At 32.8% G+C, this 20603-nt stretch overlaps 1 protein-coding gene across 5 annotated transcripts in view; it reads right to left on the reverse strand.

Annotated features, from left to right (window-relative positions):
- Window positions 1–20603, reverse strand: part of LOC106707325 (trehalase) — a 54520-nt gene that overhangs the window by 31553 nt on the left and 2364 nt on the right. For 2 of the 5 annotated variants that reach the window (XM_045683774.1, XM_045683775.1), the window contains exon 1: window positions 7783–7922. The exons of 1 other annotated variant lie outside the window; for it this stretch is intronic. The gene's annotated coding sequence lies outside the window, so the exon portion shown is untranslated. Of the gene's footprint in view, window positions 1–3120; window positions 3182–7782; window positions 7923–20603 lie in introns of those variants that run through there. 2 more of the 5 variants (XM_045683771.1, XM_045683773.1) reach the window with 2 other exon arrangements.

A 20603-nucleotide genomic window follows, 5' to 3' on the forward strand; every position in this document is an offset into this window, starting at 1 on the left:
GAGCGGGAAGGGATACCAAATTTCGTAACATTTTAATAATAAATTAATAATAAAACTACATATTCAAGAATAAAATAAAAATAGTCGTAACTCAGTCTGCATTAGCACGCGATGTACTATTGTCACCGCGCAAATATCACACTGCGCCTTACCATCATTTCTTTGCAAGAATTTCAAAATATGTTACATTACACTGGGTAGTGATCTCACAAATGTGACAAGAATGGTGATAGAGTCAAAAAAATAATGAAATTCGCATGGCTTAATTTATGGTTGACCTCAAAGGGTTGATGAAGACAGTAGAAAGTATGAGTAGGAAATGGGATATCCAAGAAGGGAGTAAATTCAGATATGACGGCTGATAGAGATGAATGGAAGAGTAGTACATACTGTACCGATGGTCCCAAATCAATAAATAATAACAATCAATTCGACGAAAAGGAACGTCAGGACGAAAGTTATAGCCATTAAGTTATATACATACACAATCATTCTACTTAATGAACCGGTATAAATGTAGAATTAAGAACAGGCTAGACAGGAAGTTCTCATTCTACAGCTGATTAAACGTAGGTAAAAAATAGTTAGCATCTATACGCGTTATGTAGCTATTAACACAATTTAAAAAAAACAAGATAACGATTACCACATTCGTAACAAATTTCAATTAGTATATCTTTTATAATCGAATATAATTAATTAACACGACTAAATTAAAAGTATAACAGGTTCAAATTAAATGTTCAAGGATAGTTACGTATACCTTTAGTTACCTAGTCGTATAATAAAACTTTAAAGTATCAGAAATTTAATGTAAAGGTTATAAAAAACTAGCTTTTACCCGCGACCCCGTCCGCGCGGAATAAAAAATAGAAAACGGTGTAAAAATTATCCTATGTCCGTTTCCTGGTTCTAAGCTACCTGCCCACCAATTTTCAGTCAAATCGATTCAGCCGTTCTTGAGTTATAAATGGTGTAACTAACTCGACTTTCTTTTATATATATAGATAGATTAAATGTTAGTCAATAGACAACCAAATTATTTCCAATTATAATAGTACCTTCAAGAAGAATTGGTTTGTTATAAAACTTTGTACATTACCAATAATTGACTAGAAATAAAAACCGACTAAGTGCGAGTCGGACTCGGACACCGAGTGTTCCGTACAAACCCGTAGGTATATAAGTAAAATTTACCATTTTCGCAATAATTCCTGTGCAATAAGACGTTGCTTTGTACTAAATTTCAAGATTCTGAGTTCACGGGAAGTAGCCTGTAGGTTTTGATTCTCTTGCGAGTGTCAAAAATCAGTGGCATAAATGACTGGATCTTTTGATTGCGTTGCCTTAAATGTTTGAATATTCGATCCACGCATTCCTGAGAAAGAGTCTTAACAGACAGATAGACGAACGTTCAACAAAGTGGTATAAGGGTTTCGTTTTTTCCTTTCGAGATACGGAACCCTAAAAACTAATTTAAAATACATGCACATTGGAGGCTTCGGCAAATTATACGACTTTGTCGACAAAATGTTGCTAGAATTATACAAAGTAAGCTAGAAAGTACTAAAACCTTACTAAGGTGCCACTACCTTTTAATCATTAATTCAAAGGATAACTCGTAAGGTAAAATCGCAAATATTTCATGCCATATTCGTATATTAAATCTCATGGTTTTCACAAGATATATCAATTATAATTTTATAAAGGTTTTGTTTAAGAGATACTTCGAAAAGCTCAAAAAAAATCTAATAATTAGGAACAATTCAATTTATTCACCCCTATTCAATTATTGCGTCACAAACTCCTTGATCTTCTAGTACAATAATCTTGTGGGATATTTCTAGCTGTAGTCAGAGTTCTAGTGGAAAAACACTACAGTTTACTCAGCAAGTTGGTGCTAATTCACGTCTAGTTACTATCGATATTTTATCACTAAATTATTTATACTAGCTGTCGCCCACGACTCCGTCCGCGTGGATTTAAAAGAAAAACTTAATAAGTAGACTTGTTCTTTCAGACTATTTTGTACATCTGTGCCAAATTTCATCAATTAAGTTGTTTCTGTGATACCTTCAAACATCATCATTCATTCCATCCATCTAAACTTTCGCATTTATAAGTAAGAAGTAAAATTAAAAACTAAGTTCATTATTCCACCAATTATTTAAAAAAAACTTTTATAGTAGGGTTCGTGTGTAGTCTATCACTTTATATGAATCACGAAAGTTACTTATGAGTTCAGTTACAAGAAAAAACACTATTTTATTAATACAATTATTTAATCAAAAGAACATTGTGATTTTACTACAAAAAACATCCAGAACGAAAAACCATTTTTTTAAGTGTCATAAAAATCAAAGATTAAGTCCTGTCAAACATCGGACATAGATTATAACTCTTGTACCGAGCGGGCATACGGCCGCGAGAGCTACGAATGGGTCGGTTTGCTATACTTTATTTATAAATGGTATTATCAAAATTTAAAATGTATATTATATTTTAGAATGTAAAATGATAATCCAATACCATAAATTGATTTTCAATTTTAATTTTTAAAATGTTTTTTTATACCAAAAACCTAAATTAGACATCTAATGAGTTAATTACGATGCACATCTAAAATACGTCTTCATATTGTACGTTAATTTTAAAATTCAATATTATTCTATTTTAAAATGGATGTTAATCATAGCAGAATTTTTTTCATCTGTAGCTAGATTTAGTTACAGTTAATACACGATAAAAGTCGACATTTTTACCGTTGGTTTCTGAGACCAAAAAGTCTTTATAAAATACTAGCTTTTGCCCGCGACTTCGTCCGCGCGGAATATAAAATAAAAAACGTGGTAAAAATTATCCTATGTCCGTTTCCTGGTTCTAAGCTACTTGCCCACCAATTTTCAGTCAAATCGATTCAGCCGTTCTTGATTTATAAATAGTGTAACTAACACAACTTTCTTTTATATATATAGATATCATCATACCTGCCATCTTTGACAATACACAGACATGTTTTAAACGGGGGTTATGGTCTCAGAAACTCACTGTTAGGTTAGTTAAAAATTAACCCCTTACAAACAAAGAAATTATTAATTGAAAATAATAAAAAATACTCACAATTATTTTTAAAAAAATGTTACAGGAACGTCACTAGAATAAGTTGTTAAATTGCACAAAGCACGACATTTACTGAACATGTTTATTTGAAAAACTATATTATATACTAAATGTAGCGTAGATAAGATAAAATCTCTACATAGATAAGTAATGGATTATCACATTCAATTATCAATTGTGATAAGTCGACAACTTCATCTAAAGTTGAAGTTACACAATTCTTAGATAACTTAATCATAACTTAAAATGTGATGACGTGATTATTTTGCAACATGTACATTACGTGTTATTGATCTTATTGTCATTTATCTTTGTATTCGTCGATTCGCTTTTATTTATTCATGTTTTCATGAATAAATAAAAGCGTAATAGCGTGTAATCCCAAAATAGTAGTACATGTGTTTTTTTTAATCTTCTATTGTCATTTGTTTTTAATTTCTTTTTTTACATATTACAGTTTTTTTACACTATTGAAAAATTGAATTACGTGTTTTAAGGTATTGGGTTAAATATATTTCAACCTATAAATATAATTTTTCAAGAATATTGTGACGTTTGGATATTGGCGTTATGTCCTTGAATATCACACAAGAAAATTTAACATGCCAAATATTTGACAAGGTTGACCAGAACACTACAATGTCAAAAAGTATCATGAAGTATTAGTTGGCAACAGAGAGAGAAATTGTAGTCATTACAGAAGGTTAAATAACAATACAAAACAAAGATTAATTTTAAAAGTTGAATACAAATCACAATCTACAATCTTTAAATTAAAGCCTAATTTTAGTCCTATTTCCCTTCCCACACTTTTCTTATAAGGAAAGAATGGGAAGGGGTAGTGGATTTGACAGACAGAACGCATTAGGAAGGAAAATATTCTCTTTCTGTGCGTCCAGTCTTCCGTCTATTATATGTAGTCAACGTATCTGCAATTGCGGACGTCTATGGATAGAGGTCGCAAAGACATTCGGCAAATCAGGTGGCCGCATCCTCCTTGGCCACCTTATAATATAAAAAACTAGCTGCCGCCCGCGACTCCGTCCGCGCGCATTTAAAAAAAACTTAATATGGTTATGAAAAATAGATAGTAGCCGATTCTCAGACCTATTAAATATGCTCACAAAATTTCATGAGAATCTGTCAAGCCGTTTCGGAGGAGTACGGGGACGAACATTATAAGAAAGGAATTTTATATATAAGATATATAAATATTCCAACCAAAAATATATTAAACTGGAATAAAATAGGACACTAGATGAACTTAAGAATATGAAATTAATAATACGATGATCGTTAAAAAGAATGTTAGAGATACGATGATTTTTTTTGAAGTTGAGAAAAAATCATTCAAATTAACTAGTAAGAAAAATAAACAAAAAAGCAGTTGTTTATTTTGGCCAATCGACAGAACGCGAGTCCAATTTCAGAATTTCAAATATTATCATTTCTGTAATACAGATCAAAGAGATACCGATAAATTGAACTGAAAACAGGAAATTTTCACCAAGTCTAGAACAAATTGGCATCAATTGACACAAACACTCAATGGATCGTATGCGTCTCGGAAATTTCTGTTCGGAGCCAACGTCTTGTTCGCAAGGCCGTTCATTCAATGTGAGGGTCTTGCACTCTTATACAATGTGTACACCTTGAGGATGTATGCTATTGATTCCATATCTAGACAATGTTACAAGAGGACATAACTTTCCAATCACAAAAAAACAATCTCAAACAAAATGCACTCAAAAGTAACATAAAAAAAACAATTTCAAACAAAATGCATTCAAAAGTACCATAAAAAACAATTTCAAACAAAATGCAATCAAAAGTACCATAAAAAACAATCTAAAACAAAATGCACTAAAAAGAAACAAAATAATGACATGAAAACTTCTTTCTTTCTTTCTTCTCTCTTTCAAAAACCCTCTAAACTCTAAAGAAAGTTCTCTTCTTTCTTGTAACATGTCTATATTGTATAATTATTGTTATTTCGCAGTCGGTGTCGGCCGAAGTAAATATAATATTATACATTTTATGTCCCTACTTAGGCCGAAACCGACTCCAAAATAACAATAATTATACAATATAGACATGTTACAAGAAAGAAGAGAACTTTCTTTAGAGTTTAGAGGGTTTTTGAAAGAGAGAAGAAAGAAAGAAAGAAGTTTTCATGTCATTATTTTGTTTCTTTTTAGTGCATTTTGTTTTAGATTGTTTTTTATGGTACTTTTGATTGCATTTTGTTTGAAATTGTTTTTTATGGTACTTTTGAATGCATTTTGTTTGAAATTGTTTTTTTTATGTTACTTTTGAGTGCATTTTGTTTGAGATTGTTTTTTATGGTACTTTTGAATGCATTTTGTTTGAAATTGTTTTTTTATATTACTTTTGAGTGCATTTTGTTTGAGATTGTTTTTTTTGAAGTCGGCTATTTTTTTTTTCTTAAAATTTTTGTTTTATTTCACAATTTTTAGTGAATTTGAAGTTCAATTACATATTTCCTTAATACGCATGAGGAAAGAAATAAGACAAATAAAGAAAAGGACTTTCCTATTTAATATGTGTGTACACAAAAACTAATATACAATACAGCAGATAACCACTATTTCTTTAAACAATGAACTTGATAATTAATTTGTATAAATTAATTAATTTGTATAAATTGAAAATTAACGAACTAATACATCGTAGCTTGCCTCTAATTTTGTCCAGCCGCGCGCCGCAGTAGCATTTTTCGAATGCGCGTAGTTTTTAATCATTTAATATCTTCCAAACTATTGATCAGAATTACATAGTTTAAAGGCTAATGTAATCTGCATTTAATACTCTAGCCATCAAACATATTTATTTGGATAAGGATTCATATCGAATATAATATAATAGCGCCGTAAGTTTACGACGCTGTTTTTCGTGTGCATTTTAATCGAAGTTTGTTCACAATAACATGGTTTTTGTGAGACATCCATAGATGATAGATATATGCCACCTGAGACTTTTATTTAGCAAATTTAAGGATCTATAATTACTCCATACATCATTTTAATGTAGGTCATATAGTTTGACCTACGTAAGCCCAGAAAGCAAATTTGTGCTATTCATTGTAACGCGATGTAGCATTTTTCGTTTCCGCGTAATTTTATTCTTACGATATCTCCTAAACTATTAGACAGAATGATATAGTTTCAATTGCAAATATAATCTACATTAAATTCTCTTGATAATGAACATATTTATTTACATAAGGGTTAATACTGAACTTGAATAATAGCGTCGGAAATAGGGCATGAATTTAATTAATGTTTCGTAAAGAAAAAAATGGTTATTGTGAGAAAACTATAAAAGATAGATATATGCTATCGCGGACTTTTATTTAGCACATTTAAAGAGCTACAATTCGCCATACATCATTTTGATGTAGGTCCTATAGTTTAGCCTACGTAAGCGCTGAAAGCAAAAATGTCCCTAATTTCCGCAACAAATTTTGAAGCTATATTCAAATTCTACTATTCTTCTAGTTATTTAAAAAAAAAAACAAAAAAATGGGACCCACCTGCAAGCACTTCCTTTCGTTTAAAATAATTTTTATCAAAATCGGACCACCAGGGGCGGAGATTCGCGGTAACACACATAAAAAAAAAAAAAAAAAATTCAGTCGAATTGATAACCTCCTTCTTTTTGAAGTCGGCTAAAAACAGACAGGAGTATTGTAACTATTACCCTGAGAAAGTTATTAATAAAATGTTTCCGAAGTAAAGGAATCTAAACAGCTGTTCCTGATAGCTAGCAATTAGCCACTGGCCTATCTTAACAACGTGTTTACTTACATAACGTATGTACATAAGGTTACTGATTTCAAGAATGGAATTGTAACAATTTATCACACGTTAAAATTCTAAGGTAACTAGTATGAAATGTTAGGGTAAAAGCATTTTTAATAAAATTCCGACCAAATATAAAAGAATTTGAGGATATCCTTAAAGAATACTTTAAAAAGCATTTAACAAAATTGCACATACGATTTGTGTGTTACATAACATAAAAAATCTCTAACTTCAATTATTAAGTAACCTGACGCGTTAATATAATGCTTTTAACAACAACCCAATAGAAAACATTTCAAGTTCACTTGAAGGTCGTCACTTTTATACTTATTTCTACAAGGCACTGTATTAGGTCCTATGTTATAAAAAATCAAACACACACTCGTTCGTTATACAAGTTGGAAACGCTTACATTTAATTTGCATCAAATTACTCTAATGTGGTCTGGAAAAAGTCACAGATTGACACACTGATACGTATGTTAAATGCAATAAAGAATACAATAGCACCGGATGATGGAGGTTTGTTGTTAGAATACGTTCAAGTCTAAATTGACGACGGAAATATGTCCATTGTATTAGGTAATACAGTTGCGAATGAAAAGAAAAAAACTCCGCAATAATTAGCCTTCGATAATAAATTGTATAGGATGAATCTAAGTATGAATTAAATTCAGTAATAAATGTTCTACAAATAAACTAAAAGAATGAGGAAATTTTAAACAGAGCAATGTCAATTCTGCACAGTCAAGGGCATTGAGCTGTGCCAAAACGTTTATTTCTGTGTGAAGTACGAGTTAAATATACTTTATACAATATTAAAACATTTGAATACTCACCGAGAAACACGATCAGTCAATCCCAACACAACACAACCTCACAATTACAATTCAATTGACGAAGTGTTCGCGCAATGAATACGTCCGTTCTGTTCGACAGTCCGATAACAACTGAAAACTTATTGTTTCACATCGTATAGGTGTACGCACACTTGTACGACAAATGAAAGTGACGTGTACGTACACTCACTTGTCTATGTGTTGACACTATGTCTAGAGTGACGTATGACGATTGCGTTGGTCGTATTAAAAAAGTTCGGAGAGACAAGGCCGGTTTTGCAAACTGCAAATTCAACATCGAATGACTAGAAAAATATTAAAACTAGGACATTTTGGGTTACGTAACTTCATGCAATGTTAATTTTAAAGCTATTTAAAGTAAGAATTTGTTGTTATTGCCAAGTTTAAGCCATCACAAGACTTTATTGAGTTTACGAATTCTTAACATATTATGCAATGATGTTTTTAACTATTCCTTAACGTTGAATGCTATTTTGGATGCAACGTAGATCTTACTAATATTATAAATGCGACGTTTTGGATGGACGGATGTTTGTTAAAAGTTATCTCTAGAACGGCTGCATAGATGTCGCTGTCGCAGGCGACAACTAGTAGCAACAAATTATGTGATGTGTTACCAAATATGTGTGTGTAAATATGTGATTCAATAAAATGATTCTAGATCTCGTAACCTAGAAAAATAAGTTCAAGTGATGATCAATATTCTATATATAATTGAATTATTGTTTTTTTTATTACTAAATTTCATATTTTCATTTATTAATACATGTAACTTCAACATAAGTAACTACCTATACATAAGTAACTCATAAAAGTAGACCAGTTAAAAGTTCAATTAATTATATTCTACAACGTTATAGTATCATTTTTTTGTTTTTTTTTTTAATTTCCCGATCTAATAAGCCTCAGTCTAATATTATTCAGTAATCTAGTAACCAATTTCTGTAACATTTTGCTTCGTAAACTGCCGCACTCAAGTACTCTTTTTGGTTAATTAGTCACTTTGTACATCATCAGCTCACTATACGTCCCCACTGAGGGGCTGGGAGTCTACCCCAAGGGGTGACTAGGCCATAGTCAACCACGCTGGACAAGTGCGGGTTGGTTGACTTCACACATATCATTGAATTTCTTCTCAGATATGTGCAGCATCACGATGTTTTCCTTCACCGTAAGACCGTCGGATATATGTACATATGTAAATCGAGAATCGAAAAATCTATTGGTACATGGCGGGATTCGAACCCTGGACCTGAAGATTACAAGTCAAGTGCTTAAGCCCTGAGCCACCGACGCTCTTCCCTTTGTACAAGCTTTTATATAGTTTCATTTGTCCAGATGTTTGTGATCAAATTTTGCAAATTAAATTAAAACCCCTTCCTGGTTACTGAGCTGAATTTTTGCATACATTTGTAAATCGCGTGATAATGCAATATTATGATGACATGGTGCTGATCTGATGATGGAGCTGGAAGGTAGACATAGGAAGTTCGCAATGAAATGACACAACGTGATCGAGTTTGGGTTCGTTTGAAACGATCTTTTTTAATTAATTTTTAAATTAGCAAGAACATAATAAAAGCTTGTTTTTAAAAAATTTTTCTTTTTGTATTTATTAATGAGTGTAATGTAGTGTACATTAAGGTCTCAGTCAGTGGTCACCTTAAGACTCTGAATGTCGTAGTAACTTAGTATCTTTATCTCATTCCGTTGGCTTAAATAGGTAGAATTCTGATAACTTTCGGAGCGAAAGTCACTTAATCCCCCTAAATCCAACAGTGGTGGAGACCAGCTGATATAAAAAACTAACAGAAAACACACGCAAAGCCGTGAAAAAACGTTTGTATTTCGTAGCGATGGGTGCGTCTGCGCAGCCTGTTCTGATTGGTCGAAACTTATCGTCGTACGATGGACTACGTTATGCACTAATGTCAATCGTTATGCAAAAGTCCTTTTGTATTAAAATGAATCTTACTGCGTTGTCTTTAAACACAATTTTATTTGTCTCGATGAGAAAGTTAACGTAAGGTCTTTAGATAAGGAATGATATAGACTAGTTTAGTAAGAATACACATGTGTAAGACTTGAATGTATACTGAATGCAATCCCGTGAATAACTTATTTAGAATGATGCCAAATTAAGTCACTATGTTATGGTAACACTAAGCGTTTGCTTCAACTACTAGTACAAGTGTTAGCTCTCTCATTCTCGTTGGAAAAAATGAGATGGTAATATTTTTACTTATGAGTTTCGGCAATGCGAATAACTCAAAAATGTATGGAAGAGACAATAACTTTAATTACTTGCTTGTCACTTACGTTATTTTGACACGTTCTGTCGATTAAAAAGACTGGTATCGCCTGCCGCTGGTAGTACTAAAGTATTAAGGGTCTATACGGATTGTAGGCACCTTAGTATTTCGAAGTAGATTCTCTAGGAGGGGAAGCTGGTTGCTAACTTGGCGACGGCCATGGCTTGAAATTTTTACTTACTAGAAATCCTAACCAACATTTTTACTGTATCAAGTCAACCCACAGACTCAGTTCTAGTTATATCTGGTTAACTATGAATCATTAAGGATATAACAACTCAGTTAATTTGCGCAGCGGGATCACAAACAGGAATTGTGCAATTCTACGCTGTCCCCCTACTGCTAAAAGCCACTCGTAATGCTAGTTTCACACGAAGACAGAGAAACAAAGCAGTGGATCTATTATTAGAAAAAGCATTACTGTTAAACCAGTACTAATCTGTTGGCTTATGCATTCAGATAGGTCTGCTCACTGTTATTCCCTCGTGTGAAACAAGCTATGCTATTTGTAAGTAACGATGGTAGAGTTTGATGTCCGTAATCGGTTAATGTACTCTCAGACTGACATTCATACTTTTTTATATATATAATTAAAAAAGAAACGAATAGGAAGTTTATTATTGTCATGGTTAAAATAATTATGGACAAGCATCTGTTATCCGTTTGAATGGAAAAAATAAGTATACTAGATGAGCTTAAATAAAAGATTGAGGTTGGGTCTATTGGGGGGTACGGCATCTTACATCTTACTAATATTATAAATGCGAATGTTTAGATGGATGGATGGATGGATGTTTGAAGATATTTCCAGAACGGCTCAACGGATTTCGATGAAATTAGTCATAAGTATAGAACATAGTCTGAAAGAACACATAGGCTACTTTCAAGTTCTTTTTTTATTCCACGCGGACAGAGTCGCGGGGACAAGAAGAAAAGATGGTAAGGAGAAGTGAATTTGACGTAGGAGGCGACGTATAGGAAAGGGAAATATTATCTTTCTCCGAGGATAAAATATAGGCAATGCATCTGAAATTTCAGATGTTTATTGGCAGCGGTTGATTCGCTATTTCGGTAAGTTCAGGGTGCCTCTTTCTAGGTTGCTACCTTATGATAAAAAACATTGGTTTAAATGCAGTTATTAGCTAAATGTCATTTAAGGTTAGTCTATCTATATCTGCATAAAATCTTCGTAAACCGGATTGTATATCGGAATTTAACTACAATCGACTTCGATATTAAAAGGTACACCGTAATTTACTAGTCAGGTAAATATAAAAATCTACGGAAACAACCTTTACGATCAATTTTTTCCACAATCTAAACCCAGGGGACGGTAATCGTCGAGTCACGGTTAAATGTTTGCAGAGGTTTGGGAGTAATCAAAAATGATTGCTATCTCATTGGAGATAAGTCTCAATATCCGTTGAGAACCGACACGTAGTCACATGCAGTCGTTACGGCTCCGCTGCCATATTCGCGTATGGTCTAAGTTATAAGAGAATAATAATTTTTCTATAGTAGATTCATGGATACCCATGTGGTGACAATCTACCATCGTAAAGTGTCACTGCCGAAATATTTATACAAAATAAAGTGGTGTCTGTTGTTTAAATAGTGTTGAGATGACACTTGCTTGTGTACATAAGTTATGAAAATTCACTGTTTCGTTATGTACATTTCTAAAGCCATTTTTATTTTAAGAAATGGTTAATCTTAAACATCATTAGAGAAACAGGCAAGTAGAGCTATTAAAAAAAACTACCGTAAGAATAACTTAAGACGTATTAAAAATATTTTTAATTTAAGTTATTACAAAACTAGCGCGTACCATCTTTAAACCACATCCCCACTTCATCAGGTGGGATAGTGGTCAAGCGCTAACTTATTAAATATAGAAAAAAAGGTTAAATTTATTTTTTATTTTATTTTAATAAAAACTATAAAATTAAGTTAAAACAATGTAACATTAAATAGAAATTCAACAACATAAAGTCAATTCATAAACTAAAGAGAAATCGCTACCGCTTATCACTTGTGCATTATAAATAAATTCCAATAATTAATTGTTCAAAACACGTGCACCAACACTGGTTCTATATAATCTGATGGTAGCAATTGAGATAGAGTATTTACATAGAAATGCAGGTTAAATACTGATAATAATTACGATTTATGTAAAGAGTATATAATACTTTGAACAGATCTGTTGTTTGGCTAAAGCCGACGACCGGGTAGCATCTCATTTTAACATAATTCTGTTATCATTGAAATTATTTCTATATGAATAACGTTTTCTCTAAGAATTCTTTACTGTACCGTAGTTACCTATATATGTTATCAAACACGAGACTGTTGTCCTTGCTTTGATAGGTGGGAAAGTAGTACATACTCTGCCGACGACTAGGGAAAGATAATCATCATCATTAAGGGGTATGGTGATGATAATCTCTTTGATATTTATGCATATTTTAAGACTAATGCAAATACTAGGTATATTGAAATATGTTATGTATCGTTTTGAATTATTTGTACGTGGCATTGGTCTGGCCAATCAATGACTGCTAGACTACATCAATGTTAATTTTGCTTTAAAATACGACTCCCTAATTAAGACTTTTAAAAAACATAACCGCATAGAGTAGTAGTAATTGTGCTGATAAAGTTAATTATAGTAGGTTTTTGTTTTAGTTTTAAATCGTCAGGGTTCTTAAAGAAGCGAGTGTACCTCTTTCTTGACGGACGTCAACGCATTGAAGTTCCTCCGGTGTTGAGGATGTCGACATTAAGTTTCATAACTCTTATAAAAAAATAAAAATCGATAGTCGATAATTAGTTGTGTACATCACTACGTTAGCGTATATCAGATTAATTGCATAAATTATAAGCTCCCAGCGGTCTATCAGTACTGACCAACCACAGTAGCGAATTAATAAAGCAATGACGTCACCTTACAGTATTAGACTTTTATAGTTTCAGTTTTTTATTTTCTTAAGAAGAAATGAATAGTATCCCCTCTTTTCCTTTTACCTACATATCTTCCTTCTCTCTCATGTAACGAAATATGCCTAAAAATTAACCTTAACCTAAGGCTACGCAGATGAGAATATCTTCGATTCTGTTTCATTTATATTTCCTTCCATGGGTATCGTTTTGGATTTAATAACTTCAATAAAAATCAAATGCACTGAGTCGCTTCGAGAAAAGGATGGCAAGGACATTTTGGGGAATAGCCACAGATACAGATCAAATTTTTCTCTTTATTACTAAAATAAATGGCACTTTATATAAAACTTACTGAAATATTCGCTTGCTGTTGACATTTAACTAAAAATAGGTTATGAATAATTACAATAATAATTGTGTAATTATGTAAAATATTGATAATTACTTTACCAGCATAATGCAGTGTAATTTATATGTATGCAAAAAATATTTTTGAATTAACTTATAGATACTGCTTTTTTAATTTTATATCTTAGGCGCTAGATTGCAGTTACAAAAATTACAATTTCATCAATACTCGATGTGAAGATTTAGATTGAACGGAGTCAATCAACGTAACTTTTAGATCATCCCAGCAATTTTTCACTGGTAGACATAGGTTTATTTTTAAAAGCCAAAGTATTTTGGAGATCAGTCAAATAATTTAAGTCAAATCGTTGAAAGTTGAACTCATCACAATTTTGTACTTCCAGTATTGTACAAAGTAATATACATATAAATACAAAAAAAACTTTACTTAAATAAAAAGAACATCGTATTCAATCAATAATCTCACAAATATTTTTGTTTCAATGACGTCACAATGTATTTAAAATAAAAGACCCTTCAGTACAGCATAAAGTACGGCTATGGTTGTAAGTTATAAACCAACATTAAACCCAACTGGTATTTTAACATAAACCGTCGTTGGCAAGGTGACCCTGACGAGCCCCTGCGATAGTAGCCACTGATTGGTTGAGAGGTCGCATGCCTCTGTGACGTCATCCGCCCGCAACACCGGTGTTATGTTACAAGGAATGGCGGTTGAAGTATTATTTTTCCTTCACAACACAACACGCATAAGTGTTAAACAATGATATTGTGTAAGTTATAATTAAATGCGGTAACAAAACATTGCAATTTGGGATTAGAAACCCACTTTAAAAAAAAATTGTTTTGCGTTTGCCTTCACGTGTCTCTCTGAATTAATTTAAAGCTGTTTTTAGTTAAAACAGATCTCTATTTTTTGAATCAATCTTATCTTACTTCATATAAATGCGGATGTATGGATGGATATTTATAAGAAGACTAGCTGTCGCCCGCGACTCCGTCCGCACGCAGTTAAAAAAAAAGTAGATGTTGGCCGATTCTCAGGCCTACTGAATATGCTCACAAAATTTCATTGGATATTCATCAATATTCAGTAGGATTATCGGGAAAATTATTGAGAATCGGTCAAGCCGTTTCGGAGGAGTACGGGAACGAAAACTGTGACACGAGAATTTTATATATTAGATACCTCCAGAACGATGTAAAAGTCTGGAAGAACACATAGGTTACCTATCAAATAATGTGTACGATTCCCGTAGGATACGTTTGATTCACTCATTTACTAGATAATTCTGCATTCATTCCACACATGTTTTTGAAATTTGGCACATATATAGAAAACAGTCTCCAGTTGTACATGAGATACTTTCCACCCTTTTTTAAATTCTGTGTAGACAAAGTTGTGGGGAAAAGCTAGTTAATCATAAAGTAATTCTTTACACAGTCCTTATCCGTCTTTACTCGCTATTTCTTATCACTTAACTCGGCTTCCTTTAGAAAGTAGATAACCTTGTTCAGTTCAACATAACCGTACCCTTTGTAAGAATACTTGAACGATAAAACATTTGTTATAAATAAATTTAAATTGATTTTATCATAAGTGCATACAATTGAATAATTATAATCGACTAGTACTGACCTCAAGGAGTACCAGAAATGATCGAAAGAACTATAGTGCCGAGTAGACGAGAAGAAGTTTAAGTACCACAGTAATTCAGTAATTGTTACGTAATGTCTGAGAGTAAACTCATACTAATTCTATACTAAGATAATCCCTAAGTGACCTAACCAATGTGTGTGTGTGTTTCAATACCTCTCTCTCTCGCTCTCTCTCCAACTCTGCCTAGCTCGTATCCCACATAGTGGTGGGGTCTGCTTTCCTAATCAGTTTCTCCCACTTCACGGTGTTTCAATAACATCTTAGCCAAATTATATGTCCTTTTTATCACAGGCTGATATTAGACATTACCAGAAATCATGAATATCTATAATTATACGTAGTGTTGCCAGGCGTCCGAATAAAGCACGACATCGGTAGGCTTTTTGATTGCGTGTCCGGCAAAAATAAACGGTTTTCCAGCTTTTGTTAGATTTTTTAAATTTCCTGAATGTACCTATTAATACTGAGACAAAATCCTAAATAATATAGGGGGTATACCTTTCTACCCAAATGTCCGGCCAAACTGGCTGGTCTGTCCGGCTAGTAGGTTTGGCGACCTGGCAACCCTAATTATACGTAGGCTTCTAAAATGTGATCTTAAAAAATAAATAACAAAGTTCTCATACCTGACACATATTTAAGGGAAAACATAATTTTTAAATCCACCTAGACGTCCATAGTATCAATCACCGGCGGTCAAATGGTTAAAATACCTATTTAACTAAACAGTGTCTTGTATTTTTGCAGTTGTACAGTATGAGTTTAGAAGTGCATGAAGTTTAGTTAAGCCTCTCTTAATATAGCCTCTATGAAAGGATACATCTTTTAATAACATAAGTACAAAGGAATTAGTCTATTTTGGGTTATAATTTTAACAAACCATAAAATATTTCGTGTGCCAACACATATCCTTAACACATTAAATGTCACTGAACGCCTTAAGTGGTAGTGAAGTTGTTAACCTATGTACACTCTTTTCTAAATCCTGATTGCATATATCTATAGACAGCGGTTACATCATTGGAAGTGTTTGCTCATTTCTTGTCTTCCTTCAAAGGGGCCAGTTTCATTCAATTGGATTCAATTCATAAAATTAGTGTTCTTTGAAATATTTTAACGTTTGTGACGTGAATACTAAATATAACGGGCTACGTGCGTCGTGCGTGCCTGATAAGTGACGACCTGAGACGTGTCACGTCACACGCAATCTAATGTACTAAAATCAACCCATGTGATGAAAGGTTAACACTTTCAGTGCCACCTCAACCGGGTCACTTTCCGCCACACTATCAAAATAGAGGCATTAAACGTGTTAAATCTCTTGAGTATCGTTGTTGTAACTTTTTTCATATTGCTCTGTATATTTATTTACTAACTACCAACTCTAGATGGCGTTCATTGACTATGTCATGATTGTTGGAAGTCTTTATTAATTAAAAAAAACCTACTCGATAGTAAGATTAAAATATAGGAAGAATACAAATCTAATTTCTTTTGTCTTTCATACGATGCATGATTTGATAAATGTTATGACCGACCTTTATAATCAACTAGGTGCACGGGACTCCGTCCGCGCAGAATAAAAAAAACTTAATAAGTAGCCTATGTGTTCTTCTAGATTATCTTCTATATATGTGCCGAATTTGATCAAGATGTTGAGCCGTTCGGGAGATACCTTCAAACAAACATCCATGCATCCATCTAAATCTATACATTTGCATCTTATATATATAAAAGAAAGTCGTGTTAATTACACTATTTATATCTCAAGATCGGTCGAACAGATTTAGCTGAAAATTGATGGGGAGGTAGCTTAGAACTAGGAGACGGACATAGGACCTTTTTATCTTGTGTGCATTTTTTTTATTTCGCGCGGACGGAGTCGCGGGTAAAAGCTAGTTTATAATATAAGAAAGAAGTAAGATAAAATGTCACACCATTTGTGCTTAGCCAAGATTTTTTAAGGACTTCAATCATAATCGCTAGAAAAACATGTACCGTTTAGAATGATATAAAATATATTTTGTACTCTCTCTTGTACAATATAATTAAAAATTCTACGGATCTATCTTAAGGATTAATTATTGAATCATCTTATCCATTAACTGTTGTAGCTGATATCTTTGGAATAATCCACTCGTTTATGTCATAAAGTGCACATGTCTCAAGATGTACAGGTCGGTGTATACAATGTCAGGTTCTTTCCACGCCATTTATGTCAACAATTTGATGGATTACCAGGGCTCACAAAGTTACGGCTCGCAAATTTATTTCTACTACTATATTTCATATTAATTATTATTTTCCTCGCCTAACTGCTTCTGATTGATATTGAATATTTTTTTCCTTTAATTAAAATAATTTTCTTTGAGTTCCCCTGTTAGTTAATTCAGATCAAATCTAGTATTCTTGATCGATTGATACGAATTGTGTTGCAATCTTTGGTTCTATTAACAATACAGTATTCTTCTTCTTCGTCGCTGCAGTCTTAGAAAATTAGAAGAACGTCGGATAAATGGACATATGTAAATCGAAAAACACATTGGTAAATAGCGGAATTCGAACCCATGACCTGCAGTTGCAAATCAAGTGTATAACCCCTGAGCCACCGACAATCTTATTCTTACTTGATTCTAAAAGATACTCGAATATAGAGATTATTTTTGCAATGTTAAGTTTCACTAAAATGTTAAATTACCTTTTATATCTTAAGGCAAAATATATGTTGCGTATTTCATTACAAAATCTTATACTTGTTAAAACATTCGTGAGTTATTAAGACAAAAAATTGCGCGAAATTATACACTTGTCGCCATCACAGTGACCTTTATTAATTCCGATAATTAGTTCCGTAACTTATATAACATTTTCTACACAAAATTGAACCTTATCACTTTTGAAATAGTGACGTAGTGACGATAGTGAAATCTTCTATTTGTTAACAAAATTTGCAAATCAAGGCTATCAGATCTTCTTTTGTTAATTTTAATAGTAAATATATTTTACTAGCTGTCGCCCGCAACTCCATCCGCGCGCATTTAAAAAAAAAATGAAAAATAGATGTTGGCCGATTCTCAGACCTACTGAATATGCTCACAAAATTTCATGAGAATCGGTCAAGCCGTTTCGGAGGAGTACGGGAACGAAAACTGTGACACGAGAATTTTATATATTAGATCTCGTTTTAATTAACCTCTATCGATTAAAGGTAGGCACCTCATCTGCAATTGCGGATGTCTATGGGCAGCGGTCATTTCACTATTTAAGCGGACTCAGGTAACCGCTTGCTCTCTTATGATATAAAAAAAACTACAATTTACGTTAATGGAAAAATTCCATATATTGAAGATATATTTTTTATGTACGCTGTTTAATTATGTATTAGAAATTAGTATTTTACCAGATTTTGTAATTTACAAGTTTTATGCCGGATACATACATATTGGTCGAGACTTGCCGAACGAAGGCCAACACGAGTGTAGACAAATTAATACAAATTCAAGTGACACTGTCTATACATTTGGTAAGTCTATGCAATTGGCCAATTTAAACAAGTGATTAATTTCTCTTCGCCGTCACTCGGCAAACATGTATAACGGGCTTAAGGCAGTGCAGTTTATGAAGAAAATAATTCGAGTTTCGATTGGAGTAAAAAAAATGTGACAATATTTCGTAATTCACTTTATTCTACAAAATTACTGAACCGCGTTTACTCAGACAATATACACAAATAGCTATATAATTGCTATTAGGCTCATATTAGATGTACTCATCTTTCTATTGCCTATGGTTATACGTAATAAGGCAGACAGAACAAGTTTGTTTTTTCTATATCTGTTATGTATGATAATTATACTATTAAATATTAACTATACAACTAATTAAATGTAATCAACGATCTTAAATATAATATAAAAGCTAAAATATATCATTAAAAGGAGTCCCTTTAGGCAAGGTTCCGAAGATACCTGGCAGCATTCCCCCTTTGAATAGCTAAACTAATTCTTTGTCCGAGGTAGCTGCCAGCTCTTCGGTCTCCTGTGATGTCGACTAACCTTTTTGCTACTTCCTTAAAAAGCTTTCTACAAATGTACATATCTTATTGTATTTATTTTAAAGGCGACATTCCATAGCTATCTTAGATGGATGGATGTTTATTGGAAGATATATCCGGAACAGCTTAACGGATCTTGATGAAATTTGACACAGATGTAGAACATAATGTGAAAGAACATAGGCTACTAATTTTTTTTTTTTAACTCCGCGCGAACGGATTCACGTGCGACAGCTAGTACGTAAAATTATCCTATGTCCGTTTCCTGGTTCTAAGCTACCTGCCCACCAATTTTCAGTCAAATCGATTCAGCCGTTCTTGAGTTATAAACAGTGTAACTAACACGACTTTCTTTTATATACATATATAGATGCGAATGTTTAGATGGATGAATGGATGTATGTTTGTTACATCTCCAGAATAGCTGCATGGAACTCGATGAATATGGTATAGATGTAGAACAGTCTGGAAGAACACATTGACTACTAGTCAATTTTAACTGAGATAGCAATATATATTTTTTGTATATATGTTTCATCATAGAAATACCACGATAATACCCAGTTTACATTAAACCAACTGAAAAAATGTAAAGCCACACTGAATCCGATCACTGGACTGGAATAATGTGAACTAGGCATAAGTCTTTCATAGTATTAGCACATTACTATGCAAAATTGCATCATTCTGCCTTTTTGTATAAGTAACAAAACCAGTTGAAGACCTACTGCGGAGATTTATAAAGGCAAAGGCATTCTTTTTCCCGCCAAAGGAAACCTCACTTTTTTATCTTTACAGTAAATATAACTATAATTTAATTGGTAACTTAACAATAAAAAAATAGACATGCATTTGTTTATTAATTTAGACTTTCAATTGACACTAACGAAATGTCGTATTTACTAGGCTGCTTTTGAAGACCTTATGTTCAGTTTCACTTACATAAACTTCGAGGACCATTTCTGTCCAAATTTGTTTTATATAAGCCGATAAAATATTTACCCAATTTACCTAATTATATTGAAAAGTAACTATCAAACAAGGAAAACCAAATCTACTAAAATGATATCAAAATGACAAATCTGCCGCCAAAAATCAACACGAGTATGCATTGTCATCAGCCGTTGCGTCAGCCATGCGTCAGCGCCGCGCCTCCCGTTGGCGCACTCCTATTGGTCGACGCGACACAACTCACGTAACCATAAAGAAAAAAAATCACCGTAGACTTGTAGAGGTCGTTTGAATGTCAAGTTAATACACAAGGAGTTACATTGTAAATTGTAAACTATTTAAAGTTCTTATTAACTTCGTTTTTTTTCTATGTCTAGTTTTAGTACTAATTATGTTGTTTTATGTCCTGTTATTACTACTTCTACATAATGAAACGAGTATTAAAACTGTTACATGTGTACTTTAAAAAACCCAGGAGACGCGAAAATGTTACATCAAAAACAAAAATGTA

Source organism: Papilio machaon, chromosome 23 (assembly GCF_912999745.1).
Source record: "Papilio machaon chromosome 23, ilPapMach1.1, whole genome shotgun sequence".
Lineage (NCBI taxonomy): Eukaryota > Metazoa > Arthropoda > Insecta > Lepidoptera > Papilionidae > Papilio > Papilio machaon.